Genomic DNA, 27,446 nt, shown 5'->3' with positions numbered 1-27,446 from the left:
ATTATTATGCGATATTTGGTTATGAAATTTTTTATATTTGGTTATAATTTTATTTTTTTTAATTATAACTCAGAAAATATAAAATTATATTATTTTCTTTTATAATTATAAAGTGCATATGATACGTAATCTTTCCCATGTACTTTTGTTATTGTCATACGAAAAGCAGTTAGTGTCACAAGTGTGTATATCTGTTTTTTTTTAAAGTTTTTTAGTTGAGTGTTTGAGTCAGTTTCTTTGCAATATTATCTTTTTTATTGTCCATGATACATGACTTTTTTTACTATTGACTTCGAAAAAATTTGAAAAGATACATTACTTATTACTAGTATATCATGGATAATAATAATAATAAAAAGTCATGGATATAAGTTTTAAAATAAATTATATAATGATTAAATAAAATTTTTTGTACACAATTTGAGTAAAAATGCAATATAATGATGATACCATAATCACTGACATGTAATATCACCAATCAATAATAAAACAATACCACATATCAAATATAACTAACAATCCAATAAATTTCATATCTTCATAGTAAATGATAGGATGGGCATTTTGGTACCAACCTCGTTAGGATGATTTAGCCCATTGTGATGCTTTTGCACTTCCTTTTTCTTATTGATGTAATTCGTTTAGCACTTTGTACTTACTTATTCCATCAATAAAGTTTATTTTTTCTAATCAAAAAAAAAATACTTATGTTTACATATCAATAATGATGGATATCACCATTTGCATTGAAATTTTTTCATAGAATTTTTATACGTAATGAAATGGCTTGTCGTAATCTCTTCATTTTCAATCAAAACAACAACTATGTTTATCATAATTTAAAAAATGTCATTGACATTTCACTCTAAATATTATTTTTGTATAATTTTTTATTTGAAATATATTCTTTATAAACATATGTATTAAAAAAATTTAAAATTGTAACACCCTCAAAATAACAACATTAAACCCATCAGATAAGACATGCATTTACATATAAACTAACCACATTCTTTTATTCATTAGAGTTCCATTACATAAGTATTACATGTTAACATCAAAACAAAATGCCCTACGGGCTTACAGCTTTCCAAGTTAACACTTGGTTACAACAAAAAAGTACTAACTCGTTTACACATTAAGCCCTTGGCTTGAAGTTACATATAATACATCAAAAGTTAAGCGACAAAAGTATGTCCGCCTCTAGCCTCCCAGCTATGTCCTTGGAGGTGGCATGCTACCTGTACCTGAAAATGATATTCCCATATAGGGTGAGCCACAGCCCAGTAGAAATACACCAAACCAACCATGAACAATGACTAAAAGATTAGCAATTGATAGATGGCTAACACAGATACATTCACATAAATTACACATTTATGTCATACAACTTATGAGTCTAAGTTACCTTTCATTTTCCCTTTTTCAACAGATAAGCATGCTAGCTCTATCATCATTTCCACAGATATGTATAAAAACTATATCCCACATTCAGATAAGCATATAAGCTATATCCACATTCTCAACAGATATGTATAACAACAATATCCCACATTCACAGATAAGCATATAAGTTGTATCCACACTTTACCAAGATAAGCATATAAGCTCTATCTTCACTTCTCTAGACAAGCATATGAGCTGTATCTACGGAGTTCATCCCCTATCTTCTCCCAACACTATCCGGTTTAGAGGTACATCCCCTATCTTCCCCTAAACCGCGGAGTACATCCCCCATCTCCTCCTCTACACATAACGTATACAAACACATTGGTTCTATATACAATCACTCAATACATATAGTTAATGTATTCTATCAACCGTCAAGTTCCATGACACACTTCATTGATTAGTTTCAGTTTGCCTAATCATCATGCATTGTCTACAACAATCACGACTATCCTCCACCGATAGCCCAAAGCAGTTATTTCTAAACAGAAAATAAATGCACAATGGATATTCAATCAACATTACATTTCCTCATTTCTCACAATTAATTATCCCAATTAATCAAACAATGTAATTAGGCCATTATCCATAATTAACATTTCAACCCTTAGGTTCCATTTTTATTCCATTTCTCTATGCCAGACATGCATCTAGGTTTATTATAAATAAAACCCCAACTTTTGTAAAATTGCACAAAAGTCCCAAACTTTCACAAAATTACCAAACCAACCCCAACGTCTCAAAATACCAAAATTTAAAGACAAAATCCATAGAGAGGAGTAGGATATCCCTACCTCGAAGTTTGAGCCAAAAAGGAGATGAAGACTCGAAGATCAACTTGCTCCAAATCCAAACTTTTTCAGATTAAATCAAAGCTCTCAACGCCCTCTATCTTTTTAACAAAGGCTCTAGGCTAGATTCACACTCTAGGGAGATCAAATCTTAGAGAGGGTGTAAGTTTAGATAGAGAGGGTCTCGGATCTAGGGTTTGATCACAAAAAGAAAGTGAAAAGTGATGTTCAAAATCGCTACTGTCCGCTGATATAAAACACGCTCGCTCGAGCGAAGCCTTTGTCGCTCGAGCGACCAGACACAGAAACTCTCGCTCGAGCCAAGAAGTTCTCGATCGAGCGAAGAAAAACCCAGACCGCTCGAGCCAAGAAAAGTTCGCTCGAGCCAAGAAATACAACTCTTAGGTCCAGAACCAGACGCCATCGCTCGCTCGAGCGAAGCCACCCTGGCTCGACCCACCAGACACGAACCTCACTCTCGCTTGAGCGACAAACTCCTCGCTCGAGTGAAGGTCCAAAAATCTGGGCAGCAACACTAGGCTCCCAAACACAACCAACCTGTAACAAACCTGCCCAACACATCCTATAACTCAAATACGAAGAAAAATGATGCAAACGAGATAATAAACAACTTCCAACATCCACGGACACATGTCCGGATCACTGTTCAACAAGGGTAAACCCGGGATCGCTATAAAAATGCAGAAGGAGCACGTGACCCTGTGGTCCGTCTTTACAATCGCCCCTATCGGGCAAATTTCCAATGACTCTAAGATTTGAGATGTTTAGCCTTTGCAATATTTGACCTCATGACCTTTTGTGGGTATCTCTCTTTTATTTCAACAATTAATTCTCGATGTACATTTAGTTTGGTTTCCTTCATGGGAAATTCTATGATACAAATTCCTTCAAGGGTGTATATCATATGTACCTTATTACGTATATTTGTGGTGTGTTACGTATTTTTTGATAAATGTTACATATTTTTTTGGTAAGCATTACGACAATTTATGGTTGAGAAAGGAGGTTATGAATTTTTATGATAATGTTATATATTTTGTGGTATTGTTACACATTTTGTGGTTAGAAAATGTCTGGACAAAAAAATTTATAACATTATCACAAAAATACGTAATATTACCGCAAAATGTGTAACTTTATTTATGAATTACAAATTGTCATAATTTCTACCAAAAAAATATGTACTATTTTCTACAAAAATCTATAAAATTTATTACAAAAATACATAATAGGTGCATATGGTATCAATGTTTCCCTTGGAGTTAATAAAATTTCCTTTTTTTTTAAATAAATAAATAAATAAAATAAAAATACAATCCATAAGCACTTTTGTTGGCACCATAAATCTGCAATTTTTATTATTATTTATTATTTATATAATTGCACGACATGTGGTATTCTCCTACTCATTTGGAGGTTATGATAAGTTATGATATGTGAAAAGATGATGGAGAATAAAATAGAGAACATGGAGCATCGATTGGAGGTTAAAGGAAGTTATGAAGACATGGAGAGATATGTGGCATTGTAGGAATGAAGATGGAAGAGTGGGTAGTTTTAGGTGGTTATTGGGTAGTTTTAGGAAGTTTTTTCCTACAAATATTTGCCTATAAATAGTCATTCATGGCTACATTGTAAAGGATCCAGAATTCAAATCAAAGACAATTGATTTCAATATTTCTTATCATTTTCCTTATCTTAGGAGTAGTTTAACATACATTTATATTTCGAAACATTTATTTTCAGCATTTTCTTTTCAAAACATTTTATGCACTTCCTTTTCGAAGCATAGGAGTAGAGGTAAGTAATTATTACTTTGATTGTTCACTCAATTGTCTTTCTCCGTCTCTCATTCTTCTTTTAATTTTTCTTTTCTCTACACTTGGCAATTATGAAGTCCTCTTTGTTGAGGCAAAAGAACCGTCAACTCAACCACTTGATAATTGGCTTGAATTTAATCTGTAAGGATTTTTCAATCATTAGTGGCACGCTCACATTTATGATATTTTCCTTCGTAGGAAAAATAAGCCAATAGTTTTTGGCCCGCCCAGTGGGACATCAAGTGTAAGAAATGAAAAATGAATTGGATTTGTCCATTTCAAACAACCTAGAAGAAATTTATTGGTGTAAACAAAAAATTTTGGATCTTCAAGAAGAGATCCACTTTCTTGATGAAATAAACTTTCATCCCTTACAATATTATTTGGTGGAAGAAAAAAGACACCATTTAATTAGAGAAATTCACCAACTTCATATGGAAATTCGCCAATGGAATGATGAGTTATCAACTCTCACTACTAAGTCTTTAACTGAGGCTTTAATGGCCGGAATTGGTGATTTTTTTCAAAATTTTTCCATGGTTAAAAATAACAAAAGCAAAGAGTTGATTTCATCAATGGCTCAGGGGGTTCAAGAGTCCGTTTTTAAAAAGCCAAATTATGAAATTAACATAACGAAAGAGCATGTTCTTGAGCCAAATTTGGCTAAGAATGATGTTCAATGCATGGCTCGGGAGGTCTTAAAACCAATTTTTAGAGAGTCAAGTCATGAAAATAACATATCCATGGGTGATTTTCATAAAGCCATTAATGGCTAACATGGAAAAATAACACACTTTGCCAAATAATTATGAAAATCAATTCAGCAAAAGTTATGTTTAAAACAAACATGGTCAAGAATAATGAACAAGCCACTGTTAATGAATTCAAAATTTTTAACATTTTTCAAAGTGTCAAAAAGTATGAATTTTCATGGTCACACTATACCATGACTTTTGTTATTCGAAATCCATTTTGGATTTGTGGATCACATCAAACGTTGACTTTGATGAAATGGCTAACAAATAATATTTCGTTATTGCAATATATTGAGCCAAAAATATTATTATTAGTTGATCCATAAAACCATCACCATTTGGTTTTGTGGTTACCTTCGAAGCATGTATTAGGACACTTCGAAACATGTTATTCATTGAAATATCATTTTATAGCCATTAATGGCTAGTTAAAATGTCAAACTAATTTCATAGTAATCCAATTCTTTGGATTTGGTTCGAAGAGATGTCGTGAGCACTTTCGAAGGATGACTTTGATCCTTTAGTAACAAATGTGACTTTCGAAGGGCAGTTTTATCATCAATAAACACCTTTGAAATGTAACATGGGACAAGAAAACTTTCGAAATGTGTACCTCCCTTCAAATATATGTAAAATGGCAATTAATTAATTATCAAATAATGCCTATTTTTGGCATGATAATTAGTGGCTTTACTAATAACCATTTTTATACCCATTTGTTACATGAAAATGTAACTAGTGTTCTATAAAAGTTGGTTCAAAAAACGACGACTTTGGTGTCTTTGGAGAATTAATAATTGGTTTAAAGCATGAAATTAATATTTTCATTAATTATGTGTGAACTAAAACATATAAAATTTGAATAACCACAATGTTGGCCAAGAGTTGCTTCGAAAGACTTTTTGCCATAATTTTGTAAGCTTCAAAGCACTCCATCTTGCATCAATAACAACTTTGAAGAAAAAATAGTGATGGTTGTGAACCTTCGAAGCTTTGCCGAATATTTCCAAGGATGTAATTCGTCCTTTGTCGGCACTTTCAACCTTCGAATGATGATTTGGGTCCTCTATACCACCTTCGAAGCTGGTTATTTAGCATGTGTAACAGTTTGCTAAGGTGAAACATTGGCTTTTCCTTGAAAATATGTGGTTATCTTTCAAAGCTTTTTCGCAATAATATCCCTTCAATGCGTATATATATAATTCGCAACATCTAGTCATAATTTCATGCTCATTCGAAACACTTTATTGGTGCTATTATATCATTTGAAGCACTTTGTTGATATTATTTGAAGCACTTTATTGCTTAGATTAGTCATGTGCTTGGTTCGGCCCTTCAAAAATTCAAATAAACATCATTTTTAAGGGCCGCGGGGGGTAATGTTGGCACCATAAATCTGTAATTTTTATTATTATTTATTATTTATATAATTGCATGACATGTGGCATTCTCCTACTCATTTGGAGGTTATGATAAGTTATGAAATGTGAAAAGATGATGGAGAATAAAGTGGAGAACATAGAGCATGAATTGGAGGTTAAAAGAAGTTATGAAGACATGGAGAGATATGTGGCATTGTAGGAATGAAGATGGAAGAGTGGGTAGTTTTAGGTGGTTATTGGGTAGTTATTGCTGGAAGTTTTTTCCTACAAATATTTGCCTATAAATAGCCATTCATGGCTACATTGTAAAGGATCTAGAATTCAAATCAAAGACAATTGATTTCAATATTTCTTGTCATTTTCCTTATCTTAGGAGTAGTTTAACATACATTTATATTTCGAAACATTTATTTTCAGCATTTTCTTTTCAAAGCATTTTATGCACTTCCTTTTCGAAGCATAGGAGTAGTGGTAAGTAATTATTACTTTGATTGTTCACTCAATTGTCTTTCTCCATCTCTCATTCTTCTTTTAATTTTTCTTTTCTCTACACTTGGCAATTTTGAAGTCCTTTTTGTTGAGGCAAAAGAACCGTCAATGCAACCGCTTGATAATTGGCTTGAATTTAATCTGTAAGGATTTTTCAATCCTTACTGGCACGCTCGCATTTATGATATTTTCCTTCGTAGGAAAAATAAGCCAACAAATTTATACTTATCATAGCTCACCTCAACTTTTTGTTCTCTCTCCCTCTTGCAGATGTTCCTGTGAAATTGGAAAACAATGGTGAGCATCATAATGGAGGAGACATTGAGTGTCCTGCGGGCTCTTTCACTTCTGTAGCTGATGCTAATGGTAAAGTAAAGGCATCAACCTCTAATCTCATACCAGCCTCCTCTAATACCCATATTAGTACTTAGGACAAAGTATGTTGTAGTCGTTATAATTTTGGTTTTAAATTTTTTATTTTGTGTTAAATTGGTCTAATTGCTTCAAATTGTTAGTATTTTTCTATGGTAAATGCATATATGAGCGGCATGTGTCATACTTTTAGGAGCAGATTGTAAACTTAATCAATTCAGTGAGTTAACCTTAATTAATTAAATGAAAATTTTCTGTCAAAAGCCATAATGACGTTATCAATTAAATTAAATTGATACAAAATCTAAAATTAAATGTTAAAATTGAATCAATTGAAACTTTTAGAACTAAAATGACATAAGTAACAAAATATAGGACTGCCGATATAATTTAGTCTAATATACTCCAAAACTATTACAGTTGTTGTGGGATGTGTTATTTTTAGGGTTTATAAGTGGCGGACCTACAAAAGAATTGAGAGGGCCATGGCCATAAGTTTTTCAAAATTGAACTATATTAATTTTATATTTCATGACTATTTATAAAATGCATAATGAGATAATTTTATCAAAAATCACTTTGCTAACTCTATATTTTATTAATATGTTATAATGTATAACGATATAATTTCTAATTGTTTCATATGTTAGTTAATAATATCAATTTTATTGAGTCAATAAATTACTAAAAGCCTATTTGATTGGGTGAATTATAAATAAGATTTATATTCTAGTGTTTGGTTATAATTTTTGTTATCCGAATTAGATTTCAATGAATTTTCTTTCTAATGAAATTGAATTTTATTTTTTAATTCTACAAATAATAATGCAAAACAAACTTATAATTGAGATTATATATTTTTGTATAATCAAAATGTCATAAAAAGGCTAGGTGTACTCAAAACTTTACATCTCTAATTCAATTGGTAGGAATTTGTTCAACACTGTTGTTTTTTTCCTCTTTTATTTTAACTGGTTTAATATTGTTGTGCAGTGAAGAAAAGATTGCACGCAATGCTTGTGAGAACCCGAATATACAAATTAAGTAAATAATTAAATAATAATAATATTACAATCTCAAATATTTTAGTAGTGAATCCTAAAGTGCAAGTTAAATAATTAAGGTACGATTTATGTACTTTCAACCTAAAATAATATTTATGGTGGAAATCTCTAATTTAAAGGTAAGATTTATTATTTAAAAAAAAATAGGGGGAAAGTTAGTATGTATACTTCGATTTAATAATAGTTGTATTTTATTTAAATTAATAATGAGAGGAAATATAATAAAATAAAACATAGGATAATAATTTAGAATCTTTTAAGTTTAGATATATATAGAGAGCAACCCTAGTTTTCCTAACAAAAACCCTAACCCTTATTATAATTGTTTTGCACAACACTTTCAACATGTAGCAGCAGCCACGAGAGAGAGAGAGAGAGAAATTTCAGCAACTTTGTGGTTGAACAACTCTAAGGTAACAATGAATTTATTCTTCTTCTATTATAGTTTGTGTTTACATAGTTATGCTGCTTGTGGGTGTTGTGAGTTGTTGGAAGAAAAGGAATGGTTTGGCTGATTGGGTTAGTGTTTTGTGTATATTATTATCATGCAAAATTTTAAAGCGAATTAAGGAGCTAAAGTCATTGGATAAGAATTCTGCGCAAAATCACAAACTTTAAAAATCAAGAAATCATATCAAACGAATGAATTTTGAACTGAAATTTTTATAGTAGATTAACTATATATTGAATTGCATATCTGAATTCTCTCATAATTTTTGGGAGTCAAAATCCATATAAATTGATGCATTCAAATCTGTCCAGAAAATTGGTTTTAAACAGTAAGTTCGGGAGTGTTTTTCTCTTTGGGTATAAATTCAAAAATTATTAAATAAGCATCATTAGAACGGGATACGAGTCTAGTTTTTTACATTTTTGGCGTTGCATTGATTGCTCATGTATACTAAGAGAACCATCGATTTCTTTAAAGTGCTGCAGAAAACAACCTGTTTAGATATAATTAATTGTAGATAATTATTTTGATAAGCAAATCAAGTGAAACCATTTGGATTTGAAACTTAGGATATATTAGTTGATATCTGGAGTGTTTTAGAATTTTTTGAACAACGTGGAGTGGGGTTTCAATTTTCAAAGTTAGCGAATAAATTGGGAAAACTCGTTTAAAATTCTGTTTTATCTTAAAGTTATTTTTAATTAAGTTTTGATTTGAACCCATGTCTTGGGTGATTTTAGACCTTGAAGAACATGAACTTAGGTAATATTTAAGAGTAACGGTGAGTTGGGTTGAGCCGTGTTAGTGCGCTTTAGTTTGGGGTTACTTAGTTTATTATTCATTTTAGTATGTTTGAATTAGTAGTGACGTGTAGTTTTAATACTTTGTTCAGGACACTAGTTGGACTTTCATACTTTATTCGATGATTATATTATTTCGTTTTCAGGTGAGTAGCTTCATGCCACATATTTTTATAAATGTTCCCCTACCCTGAACTGTTGGAAAATTAAATTGTTGTTTCATGACTAAACTGTTTTGATAAATTATTATATTATCAATGGAATCAAATTATTTCTGAAATATGTGTGAACTTGGCATACTGTAAACTATTTTTTTTGGTCTCATCTTTATAATGATGAACTACCATGTTTTGCGAAACTGATGCGTATTGATTATTGGGACCATCTATGTATTTAGTCCAGGGAAATTATTCCACTGTGTGTGGTGACTCTGGCTACTAGAGAACAGATCCGGGTTGGGCCGTGATGACTCTAGTGCACAACGATTGTAAGGAAAAGACCTAGGTTAAGCTAGGTGACCTTTAATCGGATCGTCTTGGAAAAAAGGCCTGGGTTGCCACCCTGAGGATGACTCTTAGTTCGGTATTGGATCCAACAGGGCTTATAGCCTTTAGAACTGTGTGGCATATTACTTGTTATTTCTTGGTACCTAGAAAATTATTGGTGTTCATGTTGTAATCTATTTTAAGTGAAAAATGTCATTTATTATGTCCTCGAGAGACATGAGTATTTTAACTATTGAACTGTGGAACCTTCTTTTTGAAATAGATTCTCTTTACCAAACTGTATACCAATCTAGTTTCTGTGACATGTAGCTTATTTTGGAATTGATCCCTGTTTTCAAAACTGTATATACTATCCATGTTGCTACTCACTGAGCTATCAGCTGACTTAGTTGTTTATCATTTCCAAGTGTTAGAAAGACTTAGAGTGAACTCTTGGCATAGCGGAGACTCAATTGCATGGACCTCTAGGACATTCATTTATTTTATTTTAACCTGTTACGTCGGGTTTTGTACATACATTGTGGTTGGGTTTGATTTAGAATTATTTTATTTTGTGGACAGTTTGTGTGCCATTTAGTATATATTTTTGGAAGTTGTTTATGGCGGGTTTTACCATTTATACTTGTGACATGTCAGTGGATTGATTTTTGATTTATTTATTTATTGGCTATCGTCACATTTATTCTTTGTGATTTTTGAGTTCATGTTTAGGCTTACGTGTGGCTTGGGCTTAGTCCCTGTGGGCCACGGCCGGTCATACCCGGTTTTGGGGTGTGGCAATTATGGTATCAGAGCAATAGGTTTATTGAGTTACATATCTTGCACTTCATCATTTAGACGAGGTCCGAGTCCCTATAGCCTTTAGTAGTGTTTGGTTAAGTTAGTTTTGTTTAAACTTGTGTTGAATCTTTCTTGATTTCAGTTTGAAGGTTAAGAGTTGGCACCTAGATATCTACATGGATTGTCTATTCCTTGTGAGCCTTTGATGTTTGTATTTCCTTGTCTACTCTATTAGGTGGAACAGTAGTATTGGGAGAAACAGTATGTTAGGGAATGATTGTAGATCTTGTGAGATAGAGATGGATGGTAGAATTTTTCTAGTGGATGATTGTAGATCTTGTGAGATAGAGATGGATGGTAGAATTTTTTTAGCGGATTTGATTCCTTTAGAGATGAAGGATTTTAATGTGATTTTTGGGATGGATTGGTTGACCAAGCATCATACCTCTGTTGATTGTTTTAGAAATAGGGTAGTTTTTTCTATGCCGGGGCAACATGAGTTTTTTTTCTTTTAGGGAGATGGGAAAGGGTCTTCTATTTGTTTTATTTCGTCCCTTCAGGCTAACCGAATGTTGAGAAAAGGGTGTCATGATTATTTAGCTTGTGTGGTGAGTATTGAACTGCCAGAATAGAAGTTAGAGGAGTTGGCTGTAGTGAATGATTGTGTTGATGTTTTCCAAAGGATCTACCTGGACTTCCTCTAGATCGTGAGGTAGAATTTTTCACTAACTTGGTCCCTGACACAGCACTTACTTCTAAAGCGCCCTATAGAATGGCACCGTTGGAGTTGAGGAAGTTACAAGAGTTGTTAGTCAAAGGTTTTATTGGGCCCAGTGTTTCACCTTGGAGAGCACCTGTGTTGTTTGTGAAGAAGAATGATAGGTCTATGAGGTTGTGTATTAACAATAGGGAATTTAACAAAGTCATATTGAAGAATAGGTATTCTTTGCCACGTATTGATGACCTATTTGACCAATTGCAGGGAGCTCAGGTATTCTCTAAGATTGACTTGAGGTCAGGCTATCACTAGTTGAAGGTGAGGGATGAGGATGTTCCCAAGACTGCTTTTAGAACCCATTATAAGCATTATGAGTTCTTGGTGATGCCTTTTGGTCTCACAAATGCACCAGTTGTATTCATGGATTTGATAAATAGAGTATTTAAACCGTAGCTAGATAAATTTGTAGTAGTGTTTATTGATGACATCCTAATTTATTCGAGGAGTAAGGAGGAGCATGAACAGCATTTGAGGGTAGTACTTTAGATCCTTAGAGAGAAGAGACTGTATGCAAAATTTAAGAAGTGTGAATTTTGGTTGAGCATTGTATCCTTTTTGGGTCATGTGGTAAGTAAAGATGGGGTATTTGTGGATAGCATGAAGGTGGTAGCAATTATTGATTGGCCGCGACCTACTTCTGTGACAGAGGTACGTAGCTTTCTAGGGTTTGCTGGATATTATAGACAGTTTGTGGAAGGATTCTCCCGTATTGTTTTGCCATTTATAAATGTGATACCCCTGTTCTGTAGTATGCTAATTGGTCCTTAATACGAATGTGATTATGTGTTTTGATGTGATTTTGAGTGCCATTTGTATAGATATATGTGGTTTTGAGTTTCTATCTATTCAGCGTAGGAATATCTATTTGATTATCTGCTTTGGAAATTAAATTGAAGGCCTTATCGGCCACAGAACCCAAAATTGATTGCGCCATTGTGATTGGTGTAATTTTTAGAGCCTACGGTGAAATTTAATTGAAAATTGATTCGGATCAGATTAAATCGATTAAATTGATGAATTAAGTGCCCAAATATTTTATAATGAAATAATGTGTTGAGTGGGATTAAAAAAGGGCCTTATTATAATCAATTCCTCTCCCTTATATCATTTTGGCTGATGCTAACTCAAGAGAGAAAGGAGAGGGTCGGCCTTAGAGAGAGAGATGGAGAGAATTGTGTAGTTTTGGCTCAAGGCTTGGAAATCTTGAAGATTAAGTCCAAGAATTGACTAGAGTTTGGAAGATTAAGCTCCTTGGTGAGTAATTCATGTATTTTAGTTATCATCTTGTGAATTCAAGTTTGAAAGAGGGTCAAGAACATGGATTAGTTTGATCATAAGGAAATTGAGTTGAATTTGTTGTAATGAAGACCCATATGTGCATGCATGTGTGTAATTGCTTTGAATATTGCATGTTTGAGCTCAAAGGGTATGATCCTTGTAAATTTGTAGTTGAAGCTCATGTTTTGATTACCTTTTCATCATCTAAGTTGAGAGTAAGGGTTATATAGCACATGCATGTACAATTCATGAGAATATGAGCTTGAATGCATGAATTTGTTATGTTAGAATGAGTTTGATGGGAGATTGGGGCATGCATGTGATTTATTTGTGAAATTGAGCTTCATTGGGTTGTAATTTGGGGTTTATACCATGTTAGTATAATTATATTTGAGATTTGAGCCATTGCATGCAAGAAATGTTAGCTTGAAGGTCGAATTTGAGCTCAAGAACACAATTTGGGAAACCTAGAATTTTGATGTCCGCTCGAGCGGGGTAATGGCCGCTCGAGCGGGAAAAACGTGCTCCCAGTACTTTTTGCAGACTTGGTGTCCGCTCGAGCGGGTGAGTTCACGCTCGAGCGGGGGAGCTATGTAGACAGGCCTTCCGCTTGAGCGCCCTATTTCATGCTCGAGCGTATTTTTCATGCAACCAGTACTTTTGCAGGCCTTAAGGGTCCGCTCGAGCGGTGGAGTTCACGCTCGAGCGGGGATCCTGTTTTCTGAAATTTTGTTTTTGCATTCAGTGTTTCGTTTTCCATTCTCTTTCACTTGCAAGCACTCTTAGGCATGTGTTAAGCATTGTAAATGAGTGAAAGGGATAAGAACAAGGCCTAAAGAGGAACATGTGAAATAAGGAACGGATTGAATTGTTAATGACCCTTTTGTAATAGTGAAATGTGTAGGGTCGAGCTCTAGGGCGAACCAACCAACCGATCACTGTGAGTAGTATCTTATCAAGATATCTGAAATATACTGTTGTCCAATTGCTCACTTCTATGTAAGTTTTATAAGTCCGTCGATTCAATTGGTGGACAACGTTTTGGCATAAATGAATGGACCGAAGGTTGTTTTGGCATAAATGAATGGACCGAAGGTCGTTTTGGCATAAATGAATGGACCAAAGGTCGTTTTGGCATAAATGAATAGACCGAAGGTCGTGTTGACATAAATGAATGGACCGCAAGTCGTCTTGACATAAATGAATGGACCGCAGGTCGTTTTGACATAAATGAATGGACCGAAGGTTGTTTTGACATGAATGAGTGGGCCGAAGGCCGTTTTGACACAAAAAAATGGGCCAAAGGCCGTTTTGACATGAATGAATGGGCCAGAGGCCGTTCTGTCATGAAAGAAAGTCTGAATGGTCCAAAGGCCAGTTTGTCACTTGAGTGGGCCAAAGGCCAGTTTGACACGAGTGATAGTTTGACATAAATAATAGTTTGACACGAATGATAGTTTGATATAAGTAATAGTTTGACACGAATAACAGCTCGATCTGAATAATAGAATGAATGGGCCAGAGGCTGTTTTGATATGAATGAATGGGCCAGAGGCCGTTTTGACATGAACGAAAGTCTGAATGGCCCAAGGGCCAGTTTGTTATGGAAAGATAAATGGGCCAAAGACCAGTATGTTTGGAACCACAGTCACTTGACCTAAATTATGCATATATATGTTAAATAGAAATATGAATTGGGCCCATGGCCGTTTGGAGCATATTGTTCTACATATCGTTTGTATAACTTCTGTATTTGTTATTATTCACTGGGCTATCACTCACGCTCATTCATGTGTTTGTAGGTGAGCCAAGAGAAGTCCAAACCCAGTCCCAGTGAAGTCTGTCAGGAACAACAAAGGTTTTGGAGAGTCAGCCCTTGTGTCTCACGTACGAGACCCGTCTTTACCATTTTGTTATGTATTATATTTTGTCATATGGGCGAGGACTTTGTGTATATCTGTATATAGTTGAGATGGGTTGACTTAGACTCGAATGATCCTGTTGTGTAGAACTTTTTGGTACTATGTTTTTGTTGTGAGTTATTAACGTGCATATGTATGGTTTGTTTTGATGTGCATATAAGCACGGCTCTATGGACAAAGTTTAAAATTTTTGCTTCCGTTGGCCCCTATACTCTGACGAGTTACGTCTGTTTTGGTTTGAGGCCGTAGGTAATCTCAGGATTACTGGCCGGTTATGTCCTTAACCCATAGGGGCGGGTTCGGGTCATGACAATAAATCTCACTAGGAAAGAGGTAAAGTTTGAGTAGAATGATGATTGTGAGCGTAGTTTCCAAGAGTTTAAACAGAGATTGACATCAGCTCCAATCCTTGCCTTACCTACAGATGGAGGTGGTTTTGTGATTTATAGTGATGCTTCATGATAGGGTTTAGGATGTGTGCTCATGCAACATGGGAAGGCGATTGCTTATGAGTCACGATAGTTGAAAGTACATGAGAGAAATTATCCTACGCACGACTTGGAGTTAGTAGCAGTGATTTTCGCTCTTAAGATTTGGCGACATTATTTATGGAGAGTCATGTGAGATTTACATTGATCATAAGAGTTTGAAGTATATTTTCACACAGAAGGAACTAAATTTGAGGCAAAAAAAAAATAAAAGAGATGGCTTGAGTTGTTAAAAGATTACGATGTGAATATTTTGTATCGTCCGGGAAAGACAAATGTGGTGGTAGATGCCTTGAGTAGGAAAGTAGCAGTTGGAGATGTAGCTGCTTTGTCTATTGAGAGTTGTTTGGTGGAAGACATGAGACGTTTGAGGCTTGAGGTTTTTAGGCCTGGTGATAGGGCTTATTGTAGTCAATTGACAGTTCAGCCGACCTTGAGAGAACGGATTCGTTTAGCTCAGGAGATTGACCCCAGTGTGAGCGTATTAAAGGAGAGATAGTAGAGGGTAAGCATGTAGACTTTGTGGTTAGTGATGATGGGTTGCTTAGATTTTGTAGCCGAATTTGTGTTCCTGTTGGTGGTGATTTGAGGAAGGAGATTATGACGGAGGCACATAGTTCTAGTTACAGTATTCATCCTGGAAGCACTAAGATGTATCGGGATCTTCATGAACATTTTTGGTGGAATGGTATGAAGGTAGATATTGCAGAATTTGTGGCTCAATGTTTGGTGTGTCAACAGGTTAAAGTAGAACATCATAAACCTGCGGGGAAACTACAACCCTTACCTATACCACAGTAGAAGTGTGATCATGTTACCATGGTTTTCATGTGTAGATTACCTCGTACTAGTAGTAATCACGATGTAGTTTGGGTAGTTGTGGATAGATTAACCAAGTCAGCACATTTTATTGCAGTTTGAATGAACTATTCTCTAGCTCGATTTGCACAGTTGTGTGTGAAGGAGATTGTTAGATTGCATGGTGCACCTGTGTCAATAGTGTCAGATTGGGACCCTTGTTTTGTGTCTAGTTTTGGGGTGCGTTACAGTCAGCTATGGGTACTCGGTTAAATTTTAGTTCAACTTATCACCCTCAGACAGATGGGCAATCAGAGAGGACTATTCAAACCCTTGAGGATATGTTGAGGGCTTGTGTTTTGGAATGGAGAGGTAATTGGGATGATTATTTGCCACTCATGGAGTTTGCATATAATAATAATTATCATTCTAGTTTGGGAGTAGCTCCTTATGAGGCTTTGTATGAGAGGAAGTGTAGGTCTCCTTTGTGTTGGTATGAGGTTGGTGAGAGGCAAATGTTGTGACCTAATTTGGTAGAGGATGTTACACAGAAAATTATCACCATCAGAGAGAGATTATTGACTACTTAGAGTAGACAAAAAGGTTATGCTGATCAACGTATGAGAGACTTAGAGTTTCATGTGGGGGATATGGTATTTTTGAAAGTATCACCATCGAAAGGAGTCATCAAGTTTAGAAAGAAAGGGAAATTGAGTCCAAGATACATTGGCCCATTTGAGGTATTAGAGAAGGTTGGTGAGGTTGCATACCATGTTGCTTTACCCCCTAGGTTGGCAGGAGTGCATAATGTGTTTCACGTGTCTATGCTGAGGAAATATGTGCACAGTCCATCGCATGTGTTAGATTATGAGCCGCTTTAGATTAGAGAGGATTTTACATATAAGGAGATGCCTGTTCAGATTTTGGATTCGAAAGAGAAAATGTTGCGTACAAAGGCCATTAAATTGGTTAAGATACTGTGGCATAAGCATCTAGTTGAAGAGGCGAATTGGGAGCGCGAGGACGAGATGAGTGAGAAGTACCCACATCTATTCTCATGATTTACTAAAGTTAGTTTCGAGGACGAAACTTTTCTTTTAGGGGGGGGGGAGAATGTGAGAACCCGAATATACAAATTAAGTAAATAATTAAATAATAATAATATTACAATCTCAAATATTTTGGTGGTGAATCCTAAAGTGCAAATTAAATATTTGGAAGGCCTTTTAATTAATTTTAAATCTAAAATAAATTTATGGTGGAAATCTCTAATTTAAAGGTAAGATTTATTATTTAAAAAAAAATAGGGGGCAAGTTAGTATGTATACTTTGATTTAATAATAGTTGTATTTTATTTAAATTAATAATGAGAGGAAATATAATAAAATGAAACATAGGATAATAATTTAGAATCTTTTTGTCACAACCCGCTCCCCGTACCCAAGGGTTAAGCATCGTGATGGCCAGTAACCGTGGTTACCTCCGGCCAAATCTTTAAACAAATTAATAAACGCAAGCGGAAGAAATATTTAAATAAGGGTACTAAAATAATCATTGGAGCTTCTATTTTTATTACAAAATGTATTGACCAAAAAGGCCGATATTTACATAAAAAAAATACATCAATAAAAGTGCTTTGTGTCTACCCCACACGCTGATCCCGACATGTCACCTGAAAGTGGTAAAAAACTATAAGCTCATGGCAGAGTGAAAAATATTATACTAAGAGTATAAGGCATAAAATTCATCATGGATAATTAGTTGGGCCAAAAAGAGCTGGATATTAAATGCATAACATATAATACAGAAATCATTTGACGTATAATACGGAAATCATTTGAAATCACTATACTTCAGATATTTTACATGTAATACGGAAATCATTTGACATATAACATGTAATACGGAAATCACTATACAACCATAACCACGGTACATCACTAAGTGCCAAGCACTACACTGGTCAATGGATCCACGACAAACACTGGACCACAAAGTGGTCAATCACTAAGCCAATGGTTATTTAAGTCCCCCAAGGCATGGGACTCACTAAGCCAATGGTTATTTAAGTCCCTCAAGGCATGAGACTGTCGTGGTGGTACTTACAAAACATAATTATTTATAAGGTCATAATCAAATATTCTTTAAAAGATAAACAAATATATCCATGGTTTCCTTTTAAACAAATAGGGTTCAGAAATAAAACAACGTAACTGAAACTTTTATAAAACATAACTTTTATTGAAAACATAACTTGTGTAAAACAAATTTTGATAAGTCAAAACATAGGTAAAATATATTTTGGTGACTCAAGGTATAATATAACTCACCTTAACTTTAATGCCTTACCATTCCTTTCCACTTCCAAAGACCCTTTTAACTTCCACTATTTTCTCTCTCTTTCCTTTCCTTTCTCTCTTTCTTTTCTTCTTTCTTTTCTTTCCTTCTTTCTTTTTTTTTTCTTCTTCCAGATTGATCACTCTCCCTATTTATAGGGAGGTGACGCCACTCCTTGGCCAACACGTGGCCGAGCATCTCTCTCCCTCCAGATTCGTCATAACTATATATAGATTCAATCTTATCCTAAATAAATATTTAAGATAATTTCCCTTTGACCCAATATTTTAATATAATTATATTAATTAATTAATTTTTAATTAAATTACACATTATCACATACTAACAGAAAACTAATTATTTATTTTATTATCACACCTAATATTATTATTATTATTTATATTTTGACCCCTAAACTCTTAAATAATTATATAATTTTACAAAATTACACATAATAATATATAATAAATTATTTATTTTCCGAACTGAGATTAAATAATATTAGTATAAATTCTACAAAATAATTAAAAATCTGGATTGTTACACTTTTAAGTTTAGATATATATAGAGAGCAACCCTAGTTTTCCTAACAAAAACCCTAACCCTTATTATAATTGTTTTGCACAACACTTTCAACATGTAGCAGCAGCCAAGAGAGAGAGAGAGAGAGAGAGAGAGAGAGATTTCAGCAACTTTGTAGTTGAACAACTCTAAGGTAACAATCAATTTATTCTTATTCTATTATAGTTTGTGTTTACATAGTTATGGTGCTTGTGGGTGTTGTGAGTTGTTGGAAGAAAAGGAACGGTTTGGCTGATTGGGTTAGTGTTTTGTGTATATTATTATCATGCAAAATTTTAAATCGAATTAAGGAGCTAAAGTCATTGGATAAGAATTCTGCACAAAATCACAAACTTTAAAAATCAAGAAACTATATCAAACGAATGAATTTTGAACTGAAATTTTTACAGTAGATTAATTACATATTGAATTGCATATCTGAATTTTCTCATAATTTTTGGGAGTCAAAATCCATATAAATTGATGCATTCAAATCTGTCCAGAAAATTGGTTTTAAACAGTAAGTTCGGGAGTGTTTTTCTCTTTGGGTATAAATTCAAAAATTATTAAATAAGCATCATTAGAACCGGCTACGAGTCTAGTTTTTTACATTTTTGGCCTTGCATTGATTGTTCATGTATACTAAGAGAACCATCGATTTCTTTAAAGTGCTGCAGAAAACAACCTGTTTAGATATAATTAATTGTAGATAATTATTTTGATAAGCAAATCAAGTGAAACCATTTGGATTTGAAACTTAGGATATATTAGTTGATATCTGGAGGGTTTTAGATTTTTTTGAACAACGTGGAGTGGGTTTTCAATTTTCAAAGTTAGCGAATAAATTGGGAAAACTCGTTTAAAATTCTGTTTTATCTTAAAGTTATTTTTAATTAAGTTTTGATTTGAACCCATGTCTTGGGTGATTTTAGACCTTGAAGAACATAAACTTAGGTAATATTTAAGAGTAACGGTGAGTTGGGTTGAGCCGTGTTAGTGCGCTTTAGTTTGGGGTTACTTAGTTTATTATTCATTTTAGTATGTTTGAATTAGTAGTGACGTGTAGTTTTAACACTTTGTTCAGGGCACTAGTTGGACTTTCATACTTTATTCGAGGATTATATTATTTCGTTTTCAGATGAGTAGCTTCATGCCACATATTTTTATGAATGTTCCCCTACCCTAAACTGTTGAAAAATTAAATTGTTTTTTCATGACTAAACTGTTTTGATAAATTATTATATTATCAATGGAATCAAATTATTTCTGAAACATGTGTGAACTTGGCATACTGTAAACTATTTATTTTAGTCTCATGTTTATAATGATGAACTACCATGTTTTGCGAAACTGATGCGTATTGATTATTGGGACCATCTGTGTATTTAGTCCAGGGAAATTATTCCACTGTGTGTGGTGACTCTGGCCACTAGAGAACAGATCCGGGTTGGGCCGTGATGACCGTAGTGCTCAACAATTGTAAGGAAAAGACCTAGGTTAAGCTAGGTGACCTTCAATCGGATCATCTTAGAGAAAAGGCCCGGGTTGCCACCCTGGGGATGACTCTTAGTTCGGTATTGGATCCAACGAGCTCATAGCCTTAAGAACTGTGTGGCATATTACTTGTTATTTCTTGGTAGCCAGAAAATTGTTGGTGTTCATGTTGTAATCTGTTTTAAGTGAAAAATGTCATTTATCATGTCCTCGAGAGACATGAGTATTTTAACTGTTGAACTGTGGAACTTTCTTTTTGAAACAGATTCTCTTTACCAAACTGTATGCCAATCTAGTTTCTGTGACATATATCTTATTTTGGAATTGATTCCTGTTTTCAAAACTGTATATACTATCCATGTTGCTACTCACTGAGCTATCAGCTGACTTAGTTGTTTATCATTTCCAGATGTTAGAAGGACTTAGAGTGGACTCTTGGCATAGCGAAAACTCGATTGCATGGACCTCTAGGACATTCATTTATTTTATTTTAGCTTGTTATGTCAGGTTTTGTACATACATTGTGGTTGGGTTTGATTTAGAATTATTTTATTTTGTGGGCAGTTTGTGTGCCATTTAGTATATATTTTTGAAAGTTGTTTATGGTGGGTTTTACCATTTATACTTTTTTGATCGACAAAGAAAAATTTCATTAACAGCATGAAATTAAAGGTACAGGAAGATGACATGCATCGAGAGAGATTCGGAAAGGTGGGTTTTACCATTTATACTTGTGACATGTCAGCGGATTGATTTTTGATTTATTTATTTATGGGCTATCGTCACATTTATTCTTTGTGATTTTTGAGTTCATGTTTAGGCTTACGTGTGCCTTGGGCTTAGTCCCTGGGCCACGGCCGGTCATACCCAGGTTTGGGTTGTGACAATGCCTTGGAAAATCACTGAAATTTTTTGTAAGGAGTGTGTGAATATTATCTTATGTTCATGCTAGACTAACAGTATCATTATTATAATTACATCCATATAAGAGTCATTTTTAATTACAGTGCCATGTATCAAGGACATCCGGGAAAAAAAATTGGGACATAAACAAGCTGTTGAGCTTGTCAAATTGCTTTGCGATCAAATTGCAAATGCAAATTACTCAAAAGCAAAACAGATATTTTCACTATCGTTAGTCCAAGCAACATCTGTTGGGATTTATGAAATTGTTCAAGAGATTTTAATATCATACCCTGATGCAATTTCTCTTCAAAACGGGAAAAACCAATCCATATTCCATCAAGCAATCATGTGGCGCCATGAACAAGTGTTCAACCTCATTCATCAAATTGGAAAGTCCAGAACTGTATTTTTGGGACAATGTGATGACTCCCAGAACAATGCTCTGCATTTGGCTGGATTTTTGGCTCCTCAGGAGCAACTATATCGCAGAGCCGGTGCAGCTCTACAAATGTAGCACGAATTGCTATGGTTTAAGATAATCTTTCCTGACTCCATACGATCAAATATTTATTTATTTGATATAAACAGAAGTATTTATAAAATTGGAAAATATCTGAATAAAATATAAATGAAATATTTTCTCCATTTCCCTCACATTTAGGGCTGAAAACAAGCTAAATACAAGGTTGTTTAAGCTTAGTTTGTTAACTTAATGAGCTTAAAATTGTGTTCAAACTTGACTTGTTTACATAATGAGCCGATTTCGAATGAACTTTTAATGAGCCAAACACGAGTTGACCTCAAGTAACTTGAGTTTTTATAGTACATATATGCTTATTGAGCCTAGTAATAAGTTGTTCAAACTTAACTTGAAAATTTAACCGGTTTAAAATTATGTTCAAACTTGGCTTGTTTATATAACGAGTCGATATCAAATGAGTTTTTAAAGAGTCAAATACAAGTTGAGCTCAAGTGGCTTAGTTTGTTTAATACCCCTACTTACATTGTTCTTTTCTTTTTAAATCTGGACTCCAATCCATGATTAAAAAACGAACTCCGTAACATAGTTTCTCATTTGGAAATGGCTTGGTTTAAATTTATACAGGAAGTGGAAAATCGTGCATTGACTCAACACAAAGAAAAAAAAGAACAAAGAGGGAAAGACACCAGCACAGATATTTACTGAAACACACAAAGGTTTGATAAAAGATGGAGAGCAGTGGTTGAAAGACACACAGCCAATGCATCCATAATTGTAGCGGCTCTCATTGCCACTGTGGTGTTTGCGGCTGCCATTACAGTACCAGGTGGAAACAATGGCGATGGCTATCCAGTTTTTTACAAACGAGCATCCTTCTTAATCTTCGGCATATCTGACGCATTCGCTCTTTTCTCATCCATGACTTCTGTGCTGCTATTCTTGTCCATCCTCACTTCTCGCTACGGAGAAAATGATTTTCGGGTTATCATTCCTAGGAGATTGATTTTTGGTCTCATAAGCCTATTTCTCTCCATATTATCCACCATGATAGCCTTTGGTGCCACACTTTATCTTGTGTTTGGGTATAGTTACAAGGCATGGATTATCTTCCCTATGCTTGTGTTGCCTGGTATACCTGCGATTTTGTTCGCGTTCCTGCAATTTCCTCTCCTTGTAGACATGTTCAAATCCACCTATTGTACCATTTTTGTTAAGCAAAATGCTTATATGCTCTACTAGGTCAAACATCAAAACAAATTGGGAGAGTCCATATATATATAATCTTCAGCTCAACAACTGTTTATGTGTTAGTGATTCCTACTCTCCTTTCTTCTCTAGAATTCTCTCGAGCACTTGTAATATAACTTGTGTTATTACTAATAAAAGGAATAAGCTAATATCCTTATAGAATTATATAGAACTTTTTATCAAAATAATGTAACAATGGATATATAGTACTGTAACTTTAATTCACAAACAGAAAAATAACCCATTTTTTTGGGTGGATAGTTCACAATCAAATGTAATATTATTTTTGGGTGTTGGGAAGAGCTAAATACGTAAAAAATTATTAAAGGTGACAAACTCTTCTTAATTGTAATAGTAAATATGTAAAAAATAAAAATAATAATAATAAATAATAAATTTTACGATTTAAAAATTAATAAATATGATATATTATTTAGATTTGTAAAGGAGCTTTACTTGAAATTTCTCCCAAGTTTCTTTGTTTGGTTCCAATTTTCTGAATTTAATTTTCTAAAAATTGAGCTTTTTTTCGTGTTTTTTTTTATAGTGATTTTTTTTTAATATTTTAAGCAAATATTTTACTTTTTAGATGCACCTAACCTAAGTGTACTTAAAAAGCAAAATATTTGTAAAACAAAATGCAAAAAAAAATAAGTACATAAGAATACTAAAATATATTGAATTTTCATATTTTTTTCTCGTATTTTCGGTATTTGGTGAATTTTTTAAAGATTTTTTTCAAAAATATTATACTTTTTAATTATATTTATGTTAAGTGTATCTAAAAAAAATGCTTAAAATATTAAAAAAATCATAAAAAATAAAAAAATATATGAAAAACAAAAATCTCAATTTTTAAAACATTAAATTCAAAAAATTGGAACCAACCATTGTGATTGGGTTGGCGTTGTTTCCACTCATGTATGTTATGTTTGGATTGAGGATTAGAGGAGATATTTGGGAAGATAAGAAAATGAAAGAGAAAGGAAAATCAAGAACTGTCATGTATTAATTTGATTCATAAAGTTTCAAAATTGTGTCAATTTTTTCTTTTAATTTTTTATATATTATCAATTTAATTCAATTGATTACATCCATTAAAAAATTATAAGGAGAACCACCCCTCAATTAAGTGAACGAACAACTTTATTTTACCCCTTAATATAACTAAAATTATAAAAACTTAATTGATGAAAAAGACAAATTACAAAAATTCAAGTATAATTCGCCTATTAAAATGGGTTAGGCTTCTCTCCAATTCATGATTGAACTAGAGCGTATTGTTGGGTTCATGAAGGCCCACCATGAGTTTTGTTTCAATAATCCAAACCATTGAATAGATAAAGTACTCGTCAAGTACTTTATCTCTATAAAAAATCACATTGATCAGATATCGATAGATACTTGGTCGGAACAGATTTCTGTCAACAGTAAATATAATTTTCAAAATAAATTATTGACAACAATCTGTTCTGATCAAGTAATTGTCGATATCCGATCAACGTAATTTTTTACAAGGTAAAATACTCGACGAATTTTACATATTGAACAGTTCAGATCATTAAAACAAGACTTGTGGTGAGCTCCACAGTGGACTGGAGACCAGCTATCACCTATTATAATAGCAAAATCAGCGTCTAAAAACCTTTCCATTCAAGTAGGTCCCCACAATTAATTGCCAGAAATGGAAGTTCCGATCAAATATGTTTCTTTTCAAAGGAAGGTTTTACACGTGTACGGTGTTTACGTGTTCTGATTTTTCTATTACCAGGCCCTATATCTTCAATCGTTGATAACTATGTTGGATGTTTTCAAAAAAACCAAAACAATTATGGGTTAATTGTTTATTTTTTTAATCAACTTAATTTGATCTAAATTTCAAGCAAGCTACAAAGTAGCTTCGGTAATCATTGGTTTCCAGCCATAAGCAAGTTCCATTTGGAAACAATTTAATAGATCAACCAGCACTTATTAGTTGCAATTGTCAGCAGGCTGAAAGTGTGAGTGGAGTAACTGCAGATAATGGAAATCAAACATGGTATGTGGATAATGCAAAGAAATTAGGTACAATTAATTTAATGGTATTGTGAATGGACCTGACATTCTAGACTTTGAGAAGGTTCAAGAATCAAAACAGGAAACAGAAGTCTTTACATCTAATGGCAATGCACCTGCAGTTGAACCAGTCAGAGATACATTGCACTAGGTTTGTGTCGACTCTATTGAGGATGAGGCATGGAAATTGCTCCGGGAGTCTATGGTTTATTATTGTGCTAGTCCTATTGGAACAACAGCTAAGAAGGACCCAACCAGGCCTTTATCCGTGACTTTATACCTTCTGGTATAGCTTACTTATTGAAAGGAGAGTATGATATTGTTCGCAACTTCATCCTTCATACATTGCAACTGCAGGTAAATGGTTCTATTATGCACTTGATCTGACAGACGAATTATTTGCATATCGTGTTTTGTTATGGTTAGAACTCTTTCACTCGTAATTCTGTTTTGGATTTTCCCGAAGTATCAATAGTGCTGTTTGTTGCTATGACTTTTTGTTAATAGTGTAGTTAGTTATTCGAAATGAAGACGTGTGGTTTACTAGTCTTCTTCTTCTATTCTATTACTAGTATGTTGACTCTGTTCATGATTTAAATACATGATCTGAACTTAACCTTTGAAGAAATAAGCTTGCAAATCGAATGTACTGCATTATTTGTCCTTGGCAGTGGTCAAATACCAGTTTGCCTTCAAACTGTTCGTTAAATTGAAATCTGACAGATGGACCTGTCTGGATAGATCTGTTGGCTGAGGTGAGGAGTCTTGAACTAGAGGCCTCTGTTTTTAACTCTCCCTGGGCATGCCTGATGGTGAATGCGTGCATCTGTATAGATTACTTTTGGGTCAAAATGATTTGCTATCGTAAGATGTGTTTTCTCTAAATTTAAAAATAAAAATAAAACAATAAAAACAAAAAGAGTGAAACAAAGGGTCATAGAGCATCGATGACTTAAATCACATAAGATACACTTTCTGAATGCTCATGTTTTTGGAAACTAATTCTAGTATAAGAAAGTTTTGAACAGGATAAACGGGTCATTTTCATAATATTATTTCATTATTGATGACATGTTAAAAGAAAATCACTCTTGCATTTCTTTAAAAAAGGGCAACAATTCTAATGAAACTTGGCCCAAAAAAAGAAAAGAAAAAGAAAACTAGTATGATAAAAAAAACCCTCACCAATTGGAACTATGAGACTTGTACAAGTCTGCATTGTACTTCATTTTAGGGTATGTAGCACACCATGTTCTCATACTTACCAAAGAAGAAAAGAAGGGCATACTGTGTTCTGCTACTTATTAAATAGAAAAAGTAGCGTACCACATCCCCACTCACTAAAGCAATATGCTTTCCATGTAACATAGTTACACAATCCTGTCATGCATTTGTATATAAGATGTATAGTTGAATAATAGAACATTGGTGCCTATGCCAATCTGGATTTCATGTCATATGGAAGCTGAGCATTGAACTAGTCACAAAGACACTGCATATATGTAATCCTTAGTTGTGTATTTGGATCCACATGTGCTTACTTGTAATGCATACAACTGAAATAGTTAATTACGTGATTCAAATATATATTGATAATTTTAGTGTACAACTGTGCATGACTTGTGTAGTCCTTATTTTGTAGAGCTATGAGAAAACTACGGACTGTCATAGTCCTGGTCAAGGATTGATGCCTGCTAGTTTCAAGGTGCGCGCAGTTCCCCTGGATGGTGATGACTTAGCAACGGAGAAGGTATTGGATCCTGATTTCGGATAGGCAGCAATTGGTCGTGTTGAACCTATTGATTCTAGTAAATAAACATATCATTTCAAAAACCGTATTAAGCAAAATATACATATCCTGGTATTAGAATTTTATGCAATTTTTTTTTTTCATTTTATGATATTAATTCCAGGATTGTGGTGGATTATACTGTTGCGTGCATATGGAAAATGCTCTGGAGATCTCTCAGTTCATGAGAGAATTGATGTCCAAACTGGAATTAAAATGATTATGAGACTATGTCTTGCCAATGGTTTTGATATGTTCCCAACTTTATTAGTGATAGATGGTTCTTGTATGGTAGATCGCTGCATGGGGATTCATGGTCACCCTCTGGAAATTCTGGTGAATAAATCATTCATATTATTGTTACTTGGATGTGTTTTCAGTTGCTTTTTAACAAGACATATTGCCTATGCTAATGTCAGAAATGATTGTCCTAGAGAGGTGGTTCTTTTTAGTTGTGGTTGACTATGCTGAAGGTTGATGATTTTAGAGAAGATACAGTGGCGGTCAGATGACTCTCTAGTTAACATTTGAATATGATAAAAAATTTAAATCTAAAATTTGATACAAATCTTGACATCTATGTGGCACTGATTGTTCTTTAGATGTCACCAGCAAAATGTTGTTGATATTT

General features: G+C 33.8%; 1 pseudogene; it reads left to right on the top strand.

The window, feature by feature from the left end:
• The first annotated feature begins 11,452 nt into the window (after window positions 1–11,452).
• On the top strand, window positions 11,453–26,842 carry LOC145788946 (neutral/alkaline invertase 3, chloroplastic-like; annotated as a pseudogene).
• The last annotated feature ends 604 nt before the right edge of the window (window positions 26,843–27,446 follow it).

This window comes from Camellia sinensis, chromosome 1, assembly GCF_055761805.1.
Source record: "Camellia sinensis isolate YWXY chromosome 1, ASM5576180v1, whole genome shotgun sequence".
NCBI classification, from domain to species: Eukaryota; Viridiplantae; Streptophyta; class Magnoliopsida; order Ericales; family Theaceae; genus Camellia; species Camellia sinensis.
The sequence above is the reverse complement of the archived record's forward strand: the minus strand, read 5'-3'. Positions and strand labels throughout refer to the sequence as shown.